The following is a 19,556-nucleotide window of genomic DNA, read 5'->3' as shown; positions in this document are numbered from 1 at the left end:
GATGACTGCGGTATTCCTGTAATAGTTAGGATCTGTGCCTTCCAGGTTTGTCTGGCACAGTGCGAGCCACTGGAAATACAATGTGAGCCGTAGTAAATGTTTCTAGTGCCACAACTGAAACAAGTAAAAACGAACAGTTGACGTTTTTTCATGATATGTTTTATTTAACCCTATGGATCTTAACATGTAATCAACAGAAATATATTTGAACATTTTACATTCTAATTTTTTTGTATTAAGTCTTTGAAATCTGGGGTGTATTTTACGTCACAGCACTCAATTCCGACCTGCCCCATTTCAGGTGCTCACAACCTTGTGAGGTTAGCACCTGCCCTGTGGAACAGTGCAGGTATAGCAGGTGGTGTGTTTCAAGCACAGATGACATCTCGGATTTTTCTTTAAAGGGTTTAAAATGCAGTGAAACCGTTTGCTCATCACAAACTTGCAACTGGGGTGCAAGGTACCAGCAAGCTGAATTCACTGCCGGCAGAGCATGCGGCTGACTCCAGGGGCTGGACCTCCCCGGGGGATGAAAATGGAAAAGCGCATGCAGCTCGGTGGGGCTCTCAGAGGAGAGCAGCGCGGGGGCAGGAGCATTAGCAGGGGGTCCCAGGGAGAGCTGGAGACCCCTGCAGCCGAGCCCCAGGCTCCCAGAGGGGCGCCCTGGGCGCTGACAAAGTAACAAGGCCGGGAGGAGACGCCGGGCTCACGGGGACCAACAGACGCCAGCGAGGGGCGCCGGGGCCCTGGATCCTGTCTGGGTGCTCCTGACTCTCGGGACAGTCCTCAGTTAGGCGCTGTCATCCTGGATTGACAGCCGACACCCGTGGGGGGGGGGGGCCTCTGACGTCCCCCGGGAGGAGCGGAATCGGGGTTTGAACGCTCGGCGAGGCGGGGCGGGGGTACGGATGGGAGGGGGCGTGGGTCCCGAGACGTGCAGAGGTCGCAGAGCCGAAACACAAGCCGTACAATCCCAGCTTGACTCCCCGTCCCTCGTCCGGCGTTGCCTGAAAATCAAGGGTTTTCTTACGGCTACACTGTGCCTTTGACCAGGAGCGGCCTGGGAAGCAAGGATTAGGCACCTCCAGGTACCAACCGACGCCGCTTAGGGGCTTCCTAGAGACCCTGTGTCCTGGGAGCAGGGACCACCTCCGCGTTGCTAAATTCCATTTGAACTAGGTCAGCTTTTATTTCCCTCAGACCCGTGTTTTCCAGAGCTCTTCTGAGAAAATTGAATCCATGGAGTACAATTGAATTGAATTGAATTGAATTGAAGCCTTCTCACTTTTCCCTCTTGCTTGTAGATACACTTTTTAAGCAGGAAAATGCTTCCAAAGGAAGAGACGGTAAAAGCACATGAAATGAATCTTCGTCTGAGAGAACAGCCTCCAAGTAATTAAAAGCCGATTGTCTCCTCCTGGGCCCTTTAGTTTCTGGTTTCTGCCTGAGGACTTTAAGGTTTAGGTGTGAATAAAAAGACAAAAGTGGCTTGGACGGTCACCTGGATAACTGTTGATCTGAGCCTTCACGGACTATGTCTCCAGGGAGAGGCATGAAGAACATGGACCCCCTCCTGCTTCCCTGCTAATGAAATCAGGTAAAAACTGCAGGCACCAGTTCTGCCGTTGGCTGGGAGGCATGTCAGGTGGGTGACCGCCTATCCTTGACTCCGCTGTAAATGAGAAAAAATCGCCCATTCTGGGATTATCGGGCGCATTGACCGAGATTAAATGACGTGGCACGTGAAGGGCCTCCAGCTGTTCCCAGCTCATGGGAAAGAAACCTCGAATGAATGAACAAATGATCATTTGGGGCTTTTCCCCCTCATCATTTAAAACCATTTAAAGAATAATTATACCAATTTATTATTAAAAATACTCAATCCATTTCCCACATAGCTTTCCTCCCTTACAATATATAGTTTATTTTCCTTGTAGGCTGGACACACTTTTGTTGAGCGCCTCTTACGGACAGGCGTTGTCAGTCGCCCTCAGTGTTGGCTATAACATTCTTTTTTTTTTTTTGGCCACGCGGTGTGTGGGATCTTAGTTCCCCGACCCGGGATGGAACCCAGGCCCACGGCAGTGAAAGTATGGGGTCCTAACCACTGGACCGCCAGGGAATTCCCGGATCTAACATTTTGATGTAGGAAAGATTCAAGGGCAGAGTTCTGGTTGTGGGAGAAGGGTACACAGAGGACTTGTCCTTTTATTATTGAGTCATAACATACAATATTATATTAGTTTCAGGGTACAACATAGTGTTTGGATATTTATATACATTATGAAATGATCACTGCAATAAGTCCAGTTACCATCTGTCACCGTACAAAGTTGTTACTGTATTCTTGACTATATTCCCTATGTGTACATTACATCCCCATGACTTATTTATTTTGTGGTCAGAAGTTTGTATCTCTTAATCTCCTTCACCTGTTTCATCTGTCCCACATCCCCACTCCTCTCTGGCAACCACCAGTTTGTTCTTTGTATCTATGAGTCTGTTTCTGTTTTATTTTGTTTGTTATTTTTTTTAATTTTAATTTATTTATTTGGCTGGATTGGGTCTTAGTTGTGGCAGGCGGGCATCTCTCTAGTTGCGGCACATGGGTTTTCTAGTTATGGCTTGTGGGCTCCAGAGCACACGGGCTCAGTAGTTGCGGCATGCAGGCTTAGTTGCCCCGTGGCATGTGGGATCTTATGTCCCGACCAGGGATCGAACCCACGTCCCCTGCATTGGAAGGCGGATTCTTAATCACTGAACCACCAGGGAAGTCCCTGTTTGTTATGTTTTTATATTCCACATATAAGTGAAATCTTACAGTATTTGTTTTTCTCTGACTTTTTTTACCTTAGCATAATACTCTCCAGGTCTATCCATGTTGCCATAAACAGCAAGATTTCATTCTTCTTTTATGGCTGAGTAGTATTCTATTGTATATATACCACATCTTCTTTATCCATTCATCTGTCGATGGACACATAGGTTGCATCCATATCTTGGCCATTGCAAACAATGCTGAAATGAACATGGGGATGCATATAAATTTTTGAGTTAGTATTTTCATTTTCTTCAGATAAATACCCAGAAGTGGAATGCTGGATCGTATGGTAGCTCTATTTTTAGTTTTTTGAAGAACCTCCATACTGTTTTCCATAGTGGCTCTGTTGAGTTTCCTTCACCATGCAAAAGCTTTTTAGTTTGATGTGGTCCCATTTGCTTATTTTTGCTCTTGATACCCTTGCCTGAGGAGACATATCTGAAAAAATATTGCTGACACCAATGTCAAAGAGGTTATTGCCTATGTTTTCTTCTAGGAGTTTTATGGTTTCCAGTGTTACATTTAAATCTTTAATCCATTTTGAGTTTATTTTTGTATGAGGTTTAAGAAAGTAGTCCAGTATCATTCTTTTGCATATAGCTGTCCAGTTTTTCCCAGCACCATTTATTGAAGAGACTGTTTTTTCTCCATGATATATTCTTGCCTCCTTTTCATAGATTAATTGCCCATGTGAGTGTGGGTTTATTTCTGGGCTCTCTATTCTGTTGCATTGATGTACATGTCTGTTTTTGTGCCAGTATATTACTATTTGGATTACTATAGCTTTGTAATATAGTTTCAAGTCTGGGAGTGTGTGATACCTCCAGCTTTGTTCTTCTTTCTCAAGATTGCTTTTGCTATTTGGGGTCTTTTGTGGTTCCATAGAAATATTTTTTTATACAATTTTTTTTTTTTTGGCTGCACCATGTGACATGCAGGATATTAGTTCTCCAACCAGGGATTGAACCTGGGCCCCCTGCGGTGGAAGCGTGGAGTCCTAACCACTGGACGACCAGGGAATACCCTGTATATTAATTTTGTATCCTGCAACTTTACTGAATTCATTTACTAGTTCCAATAGTTTTTTTGGTGGAGTTTTTGGGGTTTTCTATATGTAGTATCATGTCACCTGCAGATAGTTTTACTTCTTCCTTTCCAATTGGGATGACTTTCATTTCTTTTTATTGGCTAATTGCTGTGGCTAGGACTTCTAACTATGTTGAATAAAAATGGTGAGAGTGGGCATCTTTGTCTTGTTTTTGATCTTAGAGGAAATGCTTTCAGCCTTTCACCATTGATGTTACCTGTGGGTTTGTCATATGTGGCCTTTATTATGTTGAGGCATGTTCCCTCTATACCCACTCTGCTGGGAGTTTTTTTTTTTAATCATAAATGGATGTTGAATTTTGTCAGATGGTTTTCTGAATCTATTGAGATGATCATATAATTTTTATAGTTCTTTTTTTTAATGTGGTATATCACATTGATTGATTTACTTTATTATTTTTTTGATTGATTTACTTTAAATCATCCTGTACCCCTGGAATGAATCCCACTTGATCATGATGTATGATACTCTTGATGTATTGTTGAATTTGGTTTGCTAACATTTTGTTGAAGATTTTTGCATCAATGTTCATCAGGGATATTTGCCTGTAATTTTCTTTATTTCTGGTGTCTCTTTCTGGTTTTGGTATTGGGTAAATAATGCCAGTCTCATAAAAGGAGTTTGGAAGTGTTCCTTCTTCTTCAACTTTTTGGAATAATTTGAGAAGGAAAAGCATTAACTCTTCTTTAAATGTTCGGTAGAATTCGCCTATGAAGTCATCTGGATCTGGACTTTTGTTTTGGGGTTTTTTAAAAATTCATTTATTCATTTACTTGACTGCATCGGGTCTTAGTTGTGGCACGCAGGATCTTCGTTGCAGCACGTGGGCTCTTCATTGCGGCATGTGGGCTTCTCTCTTGTTGTGGCACACGGGCTCTAGAGCTTGCTGGCTTAGTTGCCCTGCAGCATGTAGGATCTTTGTTTCCTGACATGGGGATCGAACCCACGTCCCCTGCATTGGAAGGCAGAGTGTTAACCACTGGACCACCAGGGAAGTACCTTGGGGGATCTTTTTGATTATTATTTCCTTTTTTTTTTTTTTACTAGTAATTGCTCTGTTTAGATTTTCTATTTCTTCATGATTCAGTCTTGGAAGATGTATGTTTCTAGAAATTTATCCATTTCTTCAAAGTTGTCTAATTTTTGCCATATAATTTTTCATATTATTCTCTTGTGATTCTTTGTATTTCTATGGTGTTAGCTATTTCTCCTTTTTCATTTCTGATTTTATTTGTTTGGACTCTCTCTCCTTTGTTCTTGATAAGTCTTGCTAAGGGTTTGTTGATTTGTTTATCTTTTCAAAGAACCAAGTCTTAGTTTCATTTACATTTTCTTTCTTTTTTTTTTTTTTTTTTTTAGTTTCTATTTCATTTATTTCCACTCTGATTTTCATTATTTCTTTCCTTCTACCAACTTTGGGCTTTGCTTGTTATTCTTTTTCTAGTTCCTTTAGGTGTAAAGTTAGATTGTTTGAGATTTTTCTTGTTCCTTTTTAAAAAATTGTTTTTACTGGAATATAATTGCTTTACAATGCTGTACAATGAAGTGAATCAGATATATGTATACCTATATCCCCTCCCACTTGGACCTCCCTCCCACCCGCCCCCATTCCACCCCTCTAGGTCATCACAGAGCACCAAGCTGAGCTTCCTGAGCTTTATAGCATGTTCCTGCTAGCTATCTATTTTAGTGGTATATAAGTCAATTATATACATTGTATAGTATATATGTAAGTAGTATATATACACTCTACATAGTAGTATAGTAGTATATAGTGTATATGCATGGTAGTGTATGTATGTCAATTCTAATCTCCCAATTCGTCCCACCCTCCCCTTCCCCCTCTGTGTCCACATGTCTGTTCTCTATGTCCACCTCTCTATTCCTACCCTGCAAATAGGTTCATCTGTACAATTTTTCTAGATTCCACATATATGCATTAATATATGATACTTGTTTTTCTCTTTCTGGCTTACTTCACTCTGTGTGATAGACTCTAGGTCCATCCACATCTCTACAAATGACCCAATTTTTTTCCTTTTTATGGCTGAGTAATATTCCATTGTATATATGTACCACATCTTCTTTATCCATTCATCTTTCATTAGACATTTAGGTTGTTTTCATGTCCTGGCTATTGTAAATAGTGCTGCAATGAACACTGGGGTACATGTGTCCTTTTGAATTATGGTTTTCTCTGGGTATATGCCCAGTAGTGGGATTGCTGGGTCATATGGTAGTTCTATTTTTAGTTTTTTAAGGAATCTCCATACTGTTCTCCACAGTGGCTGTATCACTTTGCATTCCCACCAACAGTGCAAGAGGGTTCCCTTTTCTTCACACCCTCTCCAACATTTATTGTTTGTAGATTTTTTGATGGTGGCCATTCTGACCAGTGTGAGGTGATACCTCATTGTAGTTTTGATTTGCGTTTCTCTAATAATTTGTGATGTTAAGCATCTTCTCATGTGCTTCTTGGCCATCTGTATGTCTTCTTTGGAGAAATGTCTATCTAGGTCTTCTGCCCATTTTTTAATTGGGTTGTTTGTTTTTCTGATATTGAGCTCCATGAGCTGTTTGTATATTTTGGAGATTAATCCTTTGTCCGTTGCTTCATTTGCAAATATTTTCTCCCATTCTGTGGGTTGTCTTTTCGTCTTGTTTATCGTTTTCTTTGCTGTGCAAAAGGTTTTAAGTTTAATTAGGTCCCATTTGTTTATTTTTGTTTTTATTTTCACTACTCTAGGAGGTGGGTGAAAAAAGATCTTGCTGTGATTTATGTCAAAGAGTGTTTTTCCTATGTTTTCCTCTAAGAGTTTTATAGTGTCTGGTCTTATATTTAGGTCTTCCCTCTTAGAACAGCTTTTGCTGCATCCCATAGATTTTTGAAAGTTGTGCTTCCATTTTTATTTGTCTCAAGGTATTTAAAAATTTCCTCTTTGATTTCTTCATTGACCCATTCATTGTTTAGTAGCATATTGTTTAGTCTCCATGTGTTTTTGTTTTTTTCCAGTTTTCTTCTTGTACTTGATTTCTAGCCTCATACCATTGAGGCTGGAAAAGATGCTTGATATGATTTCAGATTTCTTAAGTTTATTGAAACTTTCTTTGTGGACTAACATGTGATCTATCCTGGAGAATGTTCCATGTGTACTTGAATGTATATTCTGCTGCTTTTGTATAGAATGTTCTCTCTATAACCATTAAGTTCATCTGGTCCAATGTGTCATTTGGGGCCAGTGTTTCCTTATTGACTTCCTGTCTGGATGATCTATCCATTGATGTAAGTGGGGTATTAAAGTTCCTTACTATTGTATTCCATCTATTTCTCCCTTTATGCTGTTAATATTTGCTTAACATATTTAGTTGCTCCTATGTTGGGTGCATAAATGTTTATAAATGTTATAGTCTTTGTTAGATTGACCTCTTTATCGTTATGTAACACCCTTCTTTGTCTTTTATTACAGTCTTTTTTTTTTTTTTTTGCGGTATGTGGGCCTTTCACTGTTGTGGCCTCTCCCATTGCGGAGCACAGGCTCCAGATGCACAGGCTCAGCAGCCATGGCTCACGGACCCAGCCGTTCCGTGGCATGTGGGATCTTCCCAGACCAGGGCATGAACCCGTGTCCCCTGCATCGGAAGGTGGACTCTCAACCACTGCACCACCAGGGAAGCCCCAGTCTTTTTTTTTTTTTAAGTCTATTTTATCTGATAGGAGTATTGCTTTCTTTTCTTCTCCCTTTGCATGGAATATATTTTTCCATCCCCTCACTTTCAGTCTGTGTGTGTCTTTAGATCTGAGGTCTATATGTAGGTGTAGTGTAGATTCGGTGTGTCCGAGGGAGGAGGTGAGCTCAGGGTCTCCCTATGCCACCATCTTGGGCCCCTCCCAGAGGACTTGTCTTAAGCTGCTTTACATAACATTCTGCTTCAGAAACATCAGTTTTACACACCAATGACTAGGGAGGGTAGACTGACAGAAACTATAGGTGCTGCTCCTAAACCACCACTGTGGCCACAATAGTAGGTTCTATAGAAAATGCATACGCATGCCTATGTAACTGCCATTGTGCTAGAAAAGAATATGGTATAACGTCACCTTTAAGAGCCTAAAGTGTACATGCAAATAAATCATATGGTAGGAGACTTTCTGAGGAAAAGAACTTACCAATCACTGTGGCAACTTGGCAGAGGGAGCTGACAATGTTTTGCGGTGTTGGCTTCAACATCACAGATGTCATATTTGAGTTGTGTCTTGTAGGATGTGTAACAATATGCTATGTGGAGAAATGCAGGGCCAGCTAAGCAAAGAAAACAGCATGAACAAAGGCCTTACAGCATTTAAAGGACTGGGAAATTCAGGAAATGGAAACTTGGGGAACGGCCTAGGAGTCAGTGTGGCTGTAATTTAGGCTATAGATTGGGGGGCAGAACACCAGGAGATTAGCCCACAAGGATAAGTTGGATGAGATAGTCTGCTGGGGTAAGGCATTTTGACGTCACTATTTAGGCAATGGCTAGCTCCTGATAATTTTTAAACAAGGAAATGCTACGATCAAATTGTTCTTTTAAGGATATAAAAAGATCAGCGTATAGGGCCAACTGAGAGAACCCCTCCAATTGTATTAGTCAGAATATGCTAGTTTGTGCTGCAATAATAAACAAGCCCCAAACTTTAAAGACTTAAAAAATGTTTATTTCTCTCTCTCACAAGACATGTCTCACATGAGTCAACAAGAGTCTTGCAACATATAATCCCTCAATATTCTATCTTGTAGCTGCACCATCTGCATGGAACACAAGGCATCCATGTCTGCAAGGAAAGAGGGAATTAGTCTCACAGCCTTGCTTAACTGCTGGAGAGCTGGGATTGTCAAGGAGCAAACAGAATACTTGGTGAGCCCTAACTGTCTCTGCCCCACCAGAAGAAAAGGAATTTTAGAACTACCCAAATAGGGCACCATAAGAACCACTGGAAAGGCAGTGGTGAGGTTGGCTGTAACACCTAGAACTTGTGGAGCTCTGCCGGGGCCAGCCAGCAATGGAAAAGTCAGTCCTTCTGTATCCCATCCACATGTCTCTGCTCTTTATCCATCCCTGCTCACAGATGGGTGTCTGCTAACCTCTACAGAGATGGTTGTGGGAAATTAAGAAATAAGCTGATCAGGATTCTAGGTTATCGGGGCTGGGAACACATGGTGTGTGGAGATCCAAGGCCAGGTGTGTGGATCCCATTGTACCCGTTTCCCTCTTTGCCCTTCTGTCTCATCTGTGAGGGAAAATGAACGAGGCAACCTCTGGATGAGAGAGTGAAAGAAGGGGACAAAAACAGAGGAGAAAGAGGGAGAAAGAGCAAAATACTTATATTGGGGAAAAATAACATGTTAATAGTGGTTGTCTGGAGGTGGTGAGATTATGGATCACCTTTCCTATCTCTGTTACCACCTTCCTTTTCTGTATTTCACATTTTAGGCAACTTTAAATGTTTTCATCATTTAAAGGTAACTTGATTTATTTAAAACACTATGTAGAAGTTTTACTGTTTATTCTGAGATGGCTTGTGAGGTTGACACTCTCATCATTTTGATTTAATTATTTACACTATGCAAGTGAAGATTAGAAAAGATTAGCAAAGAATTCTCTCAACTTCTCTGCTAGTCGAGTAGTAGGTTTGATTAAGGATCTGAGGACACTTTGGACCACTGCCTGAGAGGGGTGTCTCCAGGGAGGGGATGGAGCCTGGCCTTGGTGCAGGGTTCACAAGCCACTGACTGTGGTACGGATGGACGAGGCTGAACCTTCAGCAACTGAATCAGACTCTGCCCCACCGTGAGCACATTTCTCAGGGCTGGGTCAACACCAAGCCCTGTATTGTCTGGAGAAACTCCTCTCCCCTCTGCTCGTGACTGAATAATGGAAATAATTGTTTTTGATTGTTAAAAATTTTATATTGATATGCATATTTTTTTAAAAACCCTTTGTAAAGATAAAAAGGATGTTAGTTATGTAATAATTAGCACTGTGACAGGAATTGGCAGCATGGGGTAATATTAATTTGAACAGACGTAAAAATGAACATTGAAAGGATGAGAAGTTTGGGGCTTGTAACTTAGTTAACGCAATTTTTCCACGTGTGAGTCAAGCCAGGGTGGTGACTTGTGGTTCTGTCACTTGAACATTCTTTCCCTCTGCATCACTGGAGAGGTTACGCAGTCATTCTGATCTTCCAGCTGTTTCTAATCAAATTAAATGAAAACTTGGAAACAGGTTCTGAATGAACCCACACCATCTCCAGACAGGTCTTGCTTCAAGGAGCCCTGGGGGAGTGGAATCTTCTTATCACCTGTTTACACACATTTATTTCATTTCTGATGCAGAGAAACACATACTAAGAGCCTTTAACTAAACCGAAGATCTGTTCTAATCGCTGTCCAGCCCCCTGTCCTTTGTAGGTCCCACTAGAGGGACTGTGTACAAGCCTGTTTGAAGCAGGCCAATCAAATATGATAACTGAGGCCTCAGAAGACACAGGCAGAGCCTAAATGTAGCTCAAACACCACGGTTAGGAAACATGTCCATTAGGAAAACTGCACCACAGCCTCACCTTTGACGATAGATGCAAACATCTCAAATAGAATGCTAGCAAAACTTCTTCTATAATATAATAAAAATAAAACAATTATGTTCCATGTAAATCGGTACAGCGTGGTGTCCAATTCCAGCTCCATTTACCAAGTACCTCTGCACAAGCAATTTCCCCTCTCTAAATATCAATTTTCCCATCTGCATATTGGGAGTGTACTTCTCTCACTGCATCGTTGTGTGCCTGGCTTATAAGTGAGGAAACAGAAGGAAGGGAAATTCTCACAGCCAGTGAAGGGCAGAACCAGGATTCAACTTCACCTTCACTGGACTCAGAACCTGGGCTCTTAACCTCTAAGCTGTAAGGGAGCCAGGAAGCAGATATAAAAAAATATAGGGCTGCTTTTCTGAACTAGGATAGAAAGAACTTTTTAGTAATATAAACAAATGAAGAAAACATAAGGTGATTTAACAACATGAACTTTAAAAACTTTTAAATATAAAACATACTTTTTTAAAATTTAAGAAGTTAATAACAAACTGAGCCAAACATTCACAACATATATTGGTTAATATTCTAAGAATATTAAAAAGTGCTTAAAAAGATGAATATTCAATTTAAAAAAAAGACAAAATATGTACACTGAAAATTCACAAAATAAGAAATACAACTGGGCAATAAACAGAAAAATACTCTAAGACAGAAAGACTCTCCAGAATAGTTCCTAGGTTGAGAGAATGTCCACGTTCCGAGAGTCCTTCTCCGGTCCCGTTTGTCCCCAGGCTCCCAGCCTGTGGCGAACTGGGGATGTGAGGCCTTTCAGCAGGACACAGCAGGCTCCTGCGGTCCTGCATTTCACTTTCCCGGTATTGACTGTTCGGGGCTGCTCTGCTGAGGCTTGAATCTGGATCACAGTTATTCAGCTGGTGAGCGAGCCTGCCTGATGCTAACATCCAGGTAGCTGTGCTTCACTGCTTCATACTCATTGTTAAGCGTTCTCATAAAGCAGTAAAAACTGTTTCTTTATGCAAAGGGATCAAGAAAGAAAGAAAGCAGCATGGTAATGAAAGTGAAGTCAAAGTGTGCAGGTTTTAGGAAGTTTTGGTTCTTGGTCAGAAGAAGAAGAAATCTTGAGTATAAAGCCTACCATTGAGCAGCAGCTAATACAATATTCACAAGCAGATATTCTAGAGGCGTCTGGACTTATCCCTTTAGCACGTTAAGGGGTCTGTTGCACTGCCCTTCCCTGAATGCATGTTCCTTCAGGATTCTGTGCCTTCTCTTTTCCTGTTTCCACCCGCCTTGCTTCCTTTCTCCACCTCAAGGCCAAGCCCACAGCACGTCCTCTAAGAAGCCTGCTCTGCAGCGGGCAGAGTGGAGTGCGTCTTCTCCGTGTGCTTGTCACACTTTGTATCTGCACAGCGTAGCCGGAGGGTGACAGCCTGGACTTGGGAGCCGGACTGTCTGCGCTCAGTCCCAGCCCCGCCACTGATCAGCTGTGTGATCCTGACCCTGTTGCTTCACCTTTGTGTCTCAGTTTCCTCACCTGCAAAATGAGGGTAAAAATAGCACCACCTCATGGGAATGTCTAAGCCTTAGACGAGTTAACGGACGCTCAGCGCTGGGGCAGGGTCTGACATGGCAGCAAGCATGGTTCTGTCACTCTCCCTCAACACTTCCCACGCTTCATCGTGGTTACCTGTTTACATGCAGTGCACGGTTCAAAAACAAAGACTGCCGTAACTCAGTAAGGCAGATAAAGTGTAGTTTCTTTCATTTGTTTATAGATTTTCCTGGACTTCCTCATGAGCTGGCCACCTCTACCCCTCCTGCTCTGGGAGAGGAAGCTTTGTAGACCGAGTGTGATCCAGTAATTTAAACAGCCCATTGATAATGCTGTTTGGGGGGTAGTTGCTTAGACTCTGACCTGAAGTTCTCCAAACCCCATCCAGCTCCTCTGAGAGAGAGGGGAACGTCCTGCCTCTGATGGGGGAGCTTAGGGGCATCCGATCCAGGCCATGCTCTCTGTTATCCCAGCTGATAGGGGCTCTCCCTCGTGCCCTGGGGGGCTGCTCCCACTAGCCTCACTGTCTCTCAGCTCAGGAAGACCTAGTGCCTCTTCCTATGACTTAGCCCCACCAGCTGTGGACTTTCCAAACCTCTGTTCCGTCTTCCATCCTGTCCCCTGTTCCAGGGTCTACCCCCAGCTCTTCTGCTGTGAGCTTGCTCTCAATTCACCATCCCCCCACAGGAGACGGGCGGGAAGCTTAGCTTCCCAAACTAGACACTCTCTCTGCCCTTTGATCAATGCTGGGACGGAGACACTGAACCCCTCCTGCCCCCGATTCAGGTTTCCAAGTTCTATCAAGCACACAGCTGCCTCTGATGGCCATGTCATCCCCACCCCGACTACCCTTGGGAGGAGAAAGGGGGCTGTCCTCGATTCTTCCTGATGGGCTGTCTCCCACCCCCATGTGGACGCTGGGCTGGACAGCCAGCCAGGCTCTAATACAGCTTCATTCCCTTCATGTCATATTAAGCCTGTCTCGTAAGCAAAAAATCCTACTTTGAATGTTAGAATTTAAATGCTAATATTTTCTTTTCCCTTTGACATTCATGTAACAGCAATTTAAATCCCCTCAAGGCAGAGAAAGAAAGTAGGTTAAATACAGTAAACTCCATCCCCACGCCCCCAATTCCAAACATCCGCCCCGTGGTTTGAGTTGGTCTCCAAGTTTGCCCTTGAGCTCCAGGGACAGACTTTGTCCAGTGCATTGGGCTGGGCTCTGTCTAGACTCAAATTCTGACCCTGCCGTTTACCCTGAGACCTTAGACAAGTTACCTATCCTGTCTGTGTCTGTATTTTCATCTGTAAGAATATTACCTTGTGAGGTTATTTTGAGGGTTAATTGACTCATGGGAAGTTTTCAGGACAGTGTCTGGCACATAAGTACTCACAAAAATTGTGCTTGAACGCAAACTACCAATACTGTTACCTGCCCCAAACTCATCTCTACCTTTGAATCTGCCAGTAAAGCTCCATGGGAATAAAAGGACTAGGCAGTGGTTTGCACTGAGCAGTCTCTGCTGAAATATTATTGCTTCTCTTCCTGATGGAAAAGCCCGCTAACTCTCTCTTCTCTGAGTGACCCACAGTCACTTGTAATCTACGGGGCAGAGTTAACTGATCTAAGAGGCAAGTCTGCAGAAGATGACGTGGTTCTTCCAGCATTAACACCCCCTTTGTGTGTGTGTAACTATAAAGATAAATTCTGAATCAACCCGTAGGAAGATGAATAAAATTAGCTCCAATGGACTTTGAACAAAACATATGTTATTAGGAGAAAAATATTTTTAATTCTAAAGGATTCAGTCATCAAGCTATGAATCTAAAAGTTTCATGAAAAAAAAAAAGTGGAATCAAAGAGTGGCAGCTGGAAAGGGCCTAAAGATTATTTAGAGGCCCGTGCATTTCAAGGATGAGGAAATGAGCTCCAGAGGCAGGAAGGGACTTGCCAGAGCCTCAGGGGAATTCCTGGTGGAGCCAGGAGTAGACCCAGGGCCACATCAGTGCTCCCCACTGGTGTTGCTGGAGATGCCAAAATCAGTTGCAGGAGATTGTACTGACCCTTCTGGAGACCTAGAGATTATCCTAAAATTGACTGAAAGAAACTGGAGAACATATTTTCCTATTATTGTGACTTCATAAAAATGTACCGAAGTAAAAGTTAAAATCCAGACTGTCAAAAATGCCTGTGTAATTTCCACCATGGTTTTGAGTCTTTCAGTGTGTGTGTGGTCTGTTTTAGTACATCATGTTAAAGGTACATTCAGGTTTTCTTTATTACAAATGTACTTGAAAAAAAAAAAAAGTGGAGTGTGTGAGTAGAGATGTTTGTGTTTTTGTTTTTAGGGTTTTTTTTGGTAGAGATGTTTTAATAGAAACATTTGGGAGGAACTTCCTCATTTCCAAAGCATGCCTTCAATATAGAAAAAAGCAAGGGTGTTGATTTTTCTTTAGGGTTTGATGTTTCTTCTTGGCTCTTGGTCACAGCACAATATATGGAAAACTCGTCAGCCTTTATTTTAGCAAATGGAATAAAATGGAACAGTTACCTAAAGGAACAAGACATCTGGGCAAGAACCCAAGCATCTGGCTCTCTGAGATTATGGCCTCATTTGGAAGAGCTGCTCCCTTCCTGTGTGCAGTGTGTGACATTCAGGGGCACAGAAACCTAACTGCCTATATTTTCCTATAATTACAACTCAAGTCTACCTAAGCCCCCATCCTTCCTGAATCTAGAAAATCTAGTCAGTTTCAACTAAAACTATCACCACAGGGCTTTCCCAGTCACTTTATGATTTCTCTGACCCCTTCCTCCTGCTCTGAAGGGCGACATCAGCCCCAGAGGCTTGTCTACATTGTAGCCAGGGCAGAGGGTGCCTGTGGGGAAAGCAGGAGCTCTCCAGCTCTCCTCTGTCTACAGTGGCACCCGGTGAGAACAATCTATATACTATTGGGTTTTCATTTCCTAAAATAACTGATTATGGAAATGTCACCTCTTTAAAGAAGTTCTGTGATTCCTCTGAGTCAGAAATAATCTCTTTCTGCTCTACAGCTCTTACATTTTATATTTCTTGTGTCACTCACCACATATTTTGTATTTTATTTGTGTCTTTTCCTATTTTACCTTCTAGACGGAAAGGTGCCTGAGAATAGAAGAGATTGTCTTATTCCTTAAAGAATAACCATGAAATCTAATGCATGGCAGTGCTCCAAATATGTTTTCTGAATGAATAAAGTGATGGTTGTATCAGTCAGCTTTCACTATGATAACGCTGCGTAAAGAAAATGTCAGCAGCTTGCAGCACTTATTTCTCCCTTGCAGTCATGGGCAGTCAGGTAGCTTCTATTCTGCCCCATGTCCTCCATCTGGGACTCATACTGAGGGAGACACTATCTTGTATGCTCACTTCCCACGGTGGTAGTTATCAGAGGGCTGGTGGGAATTCTCTCAACGCGTTTTCCAGCATCCACTTGGGATAAGCAGGAGCCACTGCTTCCCTCACTCAATTAGCCAAAGTGACCCACCCAGCCAAACCCAACTTCCCTGGGAAATGCACTTCTCCTGGCGTGGGGGAGGGATGAGGTAGGACAGACTTGGAGGTGAGAGGGAATATCTGCTGAAACATAATGTAACCCACCACAAAGACATGAGGAATATAGAATGGAAAAGAAGCAGATCCATAGGGGATATTCCTGCTGCAGCAAAGGTACCACTGAGCCAAACAACAGCCCTGAAAAGGATTTTTCACATTAATTTCCCATCCTTGTAAATTTTTTGATTGGGCAGTTGTCATACATATATAGTTCTAGCCTGCATGGAAAATATACACCGAGGAACTGAAACCTCAGCTGTAGAATGACATGCAGACTTTCCCAGGAGACTAAGATACAATAGCTCCTTTTCTTCTCACAGAAGAAATGGATAGGGCAGTCTTAATGGAATGAAGTCTCTTAAATTATTTCAATATCTTTATTGAGATATAATTCATATGCCATAAAATCCACCCATTTAAAGTGTACAATTCAATTCAATGACTTTAACATATGGAAAGAATTGTGCAAGCATCATCACTGTCTAAATTTAGAACATTTCTGTCACCTCAGAAAGATCCCCTGTACCCATTAACAGTCTCTGCCTATGAACCATCCCCCAGCCCGAGGCAACCACTAATCCACTTTCTGTCTCATTAGATTTGCCCATTCTAGACATTTCCTAGAAATGGAATCATATGATATGTTATCTTTTGTGACTGCCTTCTTTCACCTAGCACATGTTTTCAAGGCTCACGGGTGCTGTAGCATGTATCAGCACTTCATAATTTTTTTGTGGCTGAATAATATTCCTTTGTGTGGATGGACCACATGTTGCTTATCCATTCATTGGATGACGGATATTTAGGTTTTTTCACTTTGGGACTACTGTGAACGTTGTGTATAGGTTTTTGTGTAGACATACACTTTCATTTCTCTTTTTTTTTCTTTTAACAATTTTTAAAGTCTTTATTGAATTTGTTACAATATTGCTACTGTTTTATGTTTTGGTTTTTTGGCGGAGAGGCATGTGGGATCCTAGCTCACTGACCAGGGATCGAATCCGCACCCCCTGCATTGGAAGATGAAGTCCCAGCCACTGGACCACCAGGGAAGTCCCTCATGCCTCTTGATTATATACCGAGGAGGGGATTGCTGGGTCATGTGGTAGCCCTATGCTTAACCTTTTGACGAACTGCAAACTGTTTTCCTGAACAGCTGCACCATTTTACGTTTTCATCAGCAATGTACAGGGCTCCCAATTTCTCCCATCCCCACTGACATTTGTAATTATCTTTCTTGATCCTAGCATCCTTAATGGTTTTGATTTGCATTTTCTTAATGGCTAACGATGTTGAGCATCTTTATTGGCCATTTGTATCTCTCCTTCGGAGAAATATCTATTCAAAGACTCCTCATTTTTAGTTAGGTTTTTTATTTCTTTATTATTGAGTTCCAAGAGTTCTTTGTATATTCTTAACACCTGTCCCACATCAGATAAGGGATTTGCAATTATCTTCTCCCATTCTCTGGGTCATTTATTAACCTTCTTGGTGGTTTCACAGAAGGAAGCCCTTTTGCCTGAACTCTTAAGCTTCCTTTGTGCCAGCACCTCTGTGCTTCCTTAACTGGACTTCAGGGCAGCCAGAGCCTTTCAGCTTAAAGTAGAAGCATCACTGCTAGCTCTCCTCAGGGTCATATCATCATCAGAACTTGCTTTCTGATGTGTTAAGAAATTATTTAACTCTCTCCATCCAGTCCCAGATAGTCTTACTGGGGACAGCACAGTGCACGTCGCCTGGACTTTATTTATTTAAATTTTGATGAGGTCCGATTTATTTTTTTATTTTTAATTTTTTGGCCACGCTGTGCAGCACGTGGGATCTTAGTTCCCCGACCAGGGATCTAACTCGTGTCCCCTGCCTTGGAAGTGCAGAGTCTTAACCACTGGACCGCCAGGGAAGTCCCCAAAGCAGGGGGTTTTGTTTGTTTGTTTGTTCGTTTGTCGCCTGGACTTTAAATCCAGTTCCTCCCTTGGAGTGGTTCCCAGGTACCCGAGAAATTGTCATCAATCCCAATAAATGTCCAGGACCTTACCTGCGTGTTCTCAGTGCTCCTGATCTACAACCTAGAGATGAGATGACCTAACTGAAAAAACTAAACCTATAAATCTCCAAGCACGAATGTGCCTTTGTAAACCTGAACTCTACTGAGAGCCCTTTGTTTCCGACATGTAAGAAGGCTTTGGTGTGCAAAGCCTGCTTTTAGTGTCAAGCAGTCTTTCAATCAGCAAACTGTAAGTGCACACAGAGCTTTTATAGATCAGGTGTTCTTCAATTCTCTGATAAACTGACCTGTAGCACAGAGGATGGAGGTGCCAGTTATGGGGCTCTCGGAGCTGTCCATCTGCTGGCGGATTCATGGGTGTCAGTTTCACCACCCTTTCTTCCCAATTTCCTTTTTTAATACATTAGAAACTTATTTAAAAACATGAAGTTGTATGCGAGTAGCCAGCCTCCACGGACGATGACAGTGCTTACTGTCTTAAGGAGGGTTTCCCGGATCATGTCCTGAGACAGAGACAGCGCCGGAAGGGAGGTTTGTAGGGAGTCTCTCCGGGGCCACTCCCGAGAGCTGTGGTCCAGTGAAACCACAGAAGAGTGAGGCATGCAGGCTCATGCACACAGGCTCATGCTGTATCCTCAGGGCTGAGTTATGCTGAAGCTTAACCCCAGTTATAGGACTAGGATCAAGAGGTGGGTGGGAGCAGGTCCTGATGGGACACGTGTCTTGTGGGTGGAGGTCTTTGCATTGCCTGCAAGGTGGTGGTGAGGGGGCAGGAGGGCCACTCTTTATAGGGAGGGTGGCTTGCTTCTGCAGGCCCGGAGGGTTTGGGGAATTAGGAGTTTCAAGACAGAAGGGGGAGCTGAAACCATCCCAGGGGTCCTTGGCTGGACCCTTCCCCTTCTTGGTTCTGCTGTTCCGACAGTTAGGTCCTGAGTCTGGTGGTCATCTTTCTCTGCCTTCTCCCTCTGGGAGGTGAGACCCTCGTTGCTGTTGTAAGGAGGGTCCCTGGCTTCCACATTGACTCTCCATCACCGTAAATCGCTCGCAGGTTTTCATGACGCGTGTCAACTTTGCCATAGTAATAGCTGTTGAATTCCACTGTCATTAGAGTCGCTGTTTCCTCCAAACTTTTCACACATCTGGCACTTTACACCAGCATTTCCTTCCACCCTCTCAACTGGTCCCTGGCAAAAGTTTTAACGACTAGACCGGGCATTAGTTTCCCTGGGCAGCCATGACAAACTGGGTGGCTTAAACAACAGTCATGTGTTGTCCCCGGGTACTGGGGACCAGAGGTCTGAAATCAAGGAGTCAGCAGAGCGGGCTCCCTCTGAGGCCCCGAGGGGAGAACGCTCCTCGCTTCTTCCCGTTTCTGGTGCTCCTGGCGCTCCTTGGCTGTGGCTACGTGGCTCCGGTCTCTGCCTCCATCTTCACACGCCTTCTTCCCTATGTCTCTCTGCCTGTAGGTTTCCCCGCTTCCCCTTGGCAAGGATGCCATCATTGGATTTAAGGCCAATCCTAAATCTTATTTTGAGGTCCTTAGCTAATTACATCTGCAAAGACCCTATTTCCAAGTACGGTCCTATTCTGAGGTTCTGGGTGGACGCGAATCTCTGGGGACACTTGTCAACCTACTACCAAGAGCCGCTTTGTGGCAGGGGCTATTCGTGCTTGACTCAGCACCAGTGAGAGGTAAGTCAGGTAGCGAGTGAACCAGTTCCAAACCCCACATTATTTTTGTCACCCCCATCCTGGTACCAGCTTCACGGGGTGGGTTCTCCAGGAAGCAGACTGGTTGTTCACTGGGGAATGTGCTCAGTGCCTGCGGAAGGAGGGCAGCCAAGCCTCAACAGCCTCGACCCCACCCCCACACCCCGCA

This window comes from Lagenorhynchus albirostris, chromosome 21 (assembly GCF_949774975.1).
Source record: "Lagenorhynchus albirostris chromosome 21, mLagAlb1.1, whole genome shotgun sequence".
In the NCBI taxonomy this organism is placed as follows: Eukaryota; Metazoa; Chordata; class Mammalia; order Artiodactyla; family Delphinidae; genus Lagenorhynchus; species Lagenorhynchus albirostris.
Note: the sequence above shows the minus strand (reverse complement) of the source record.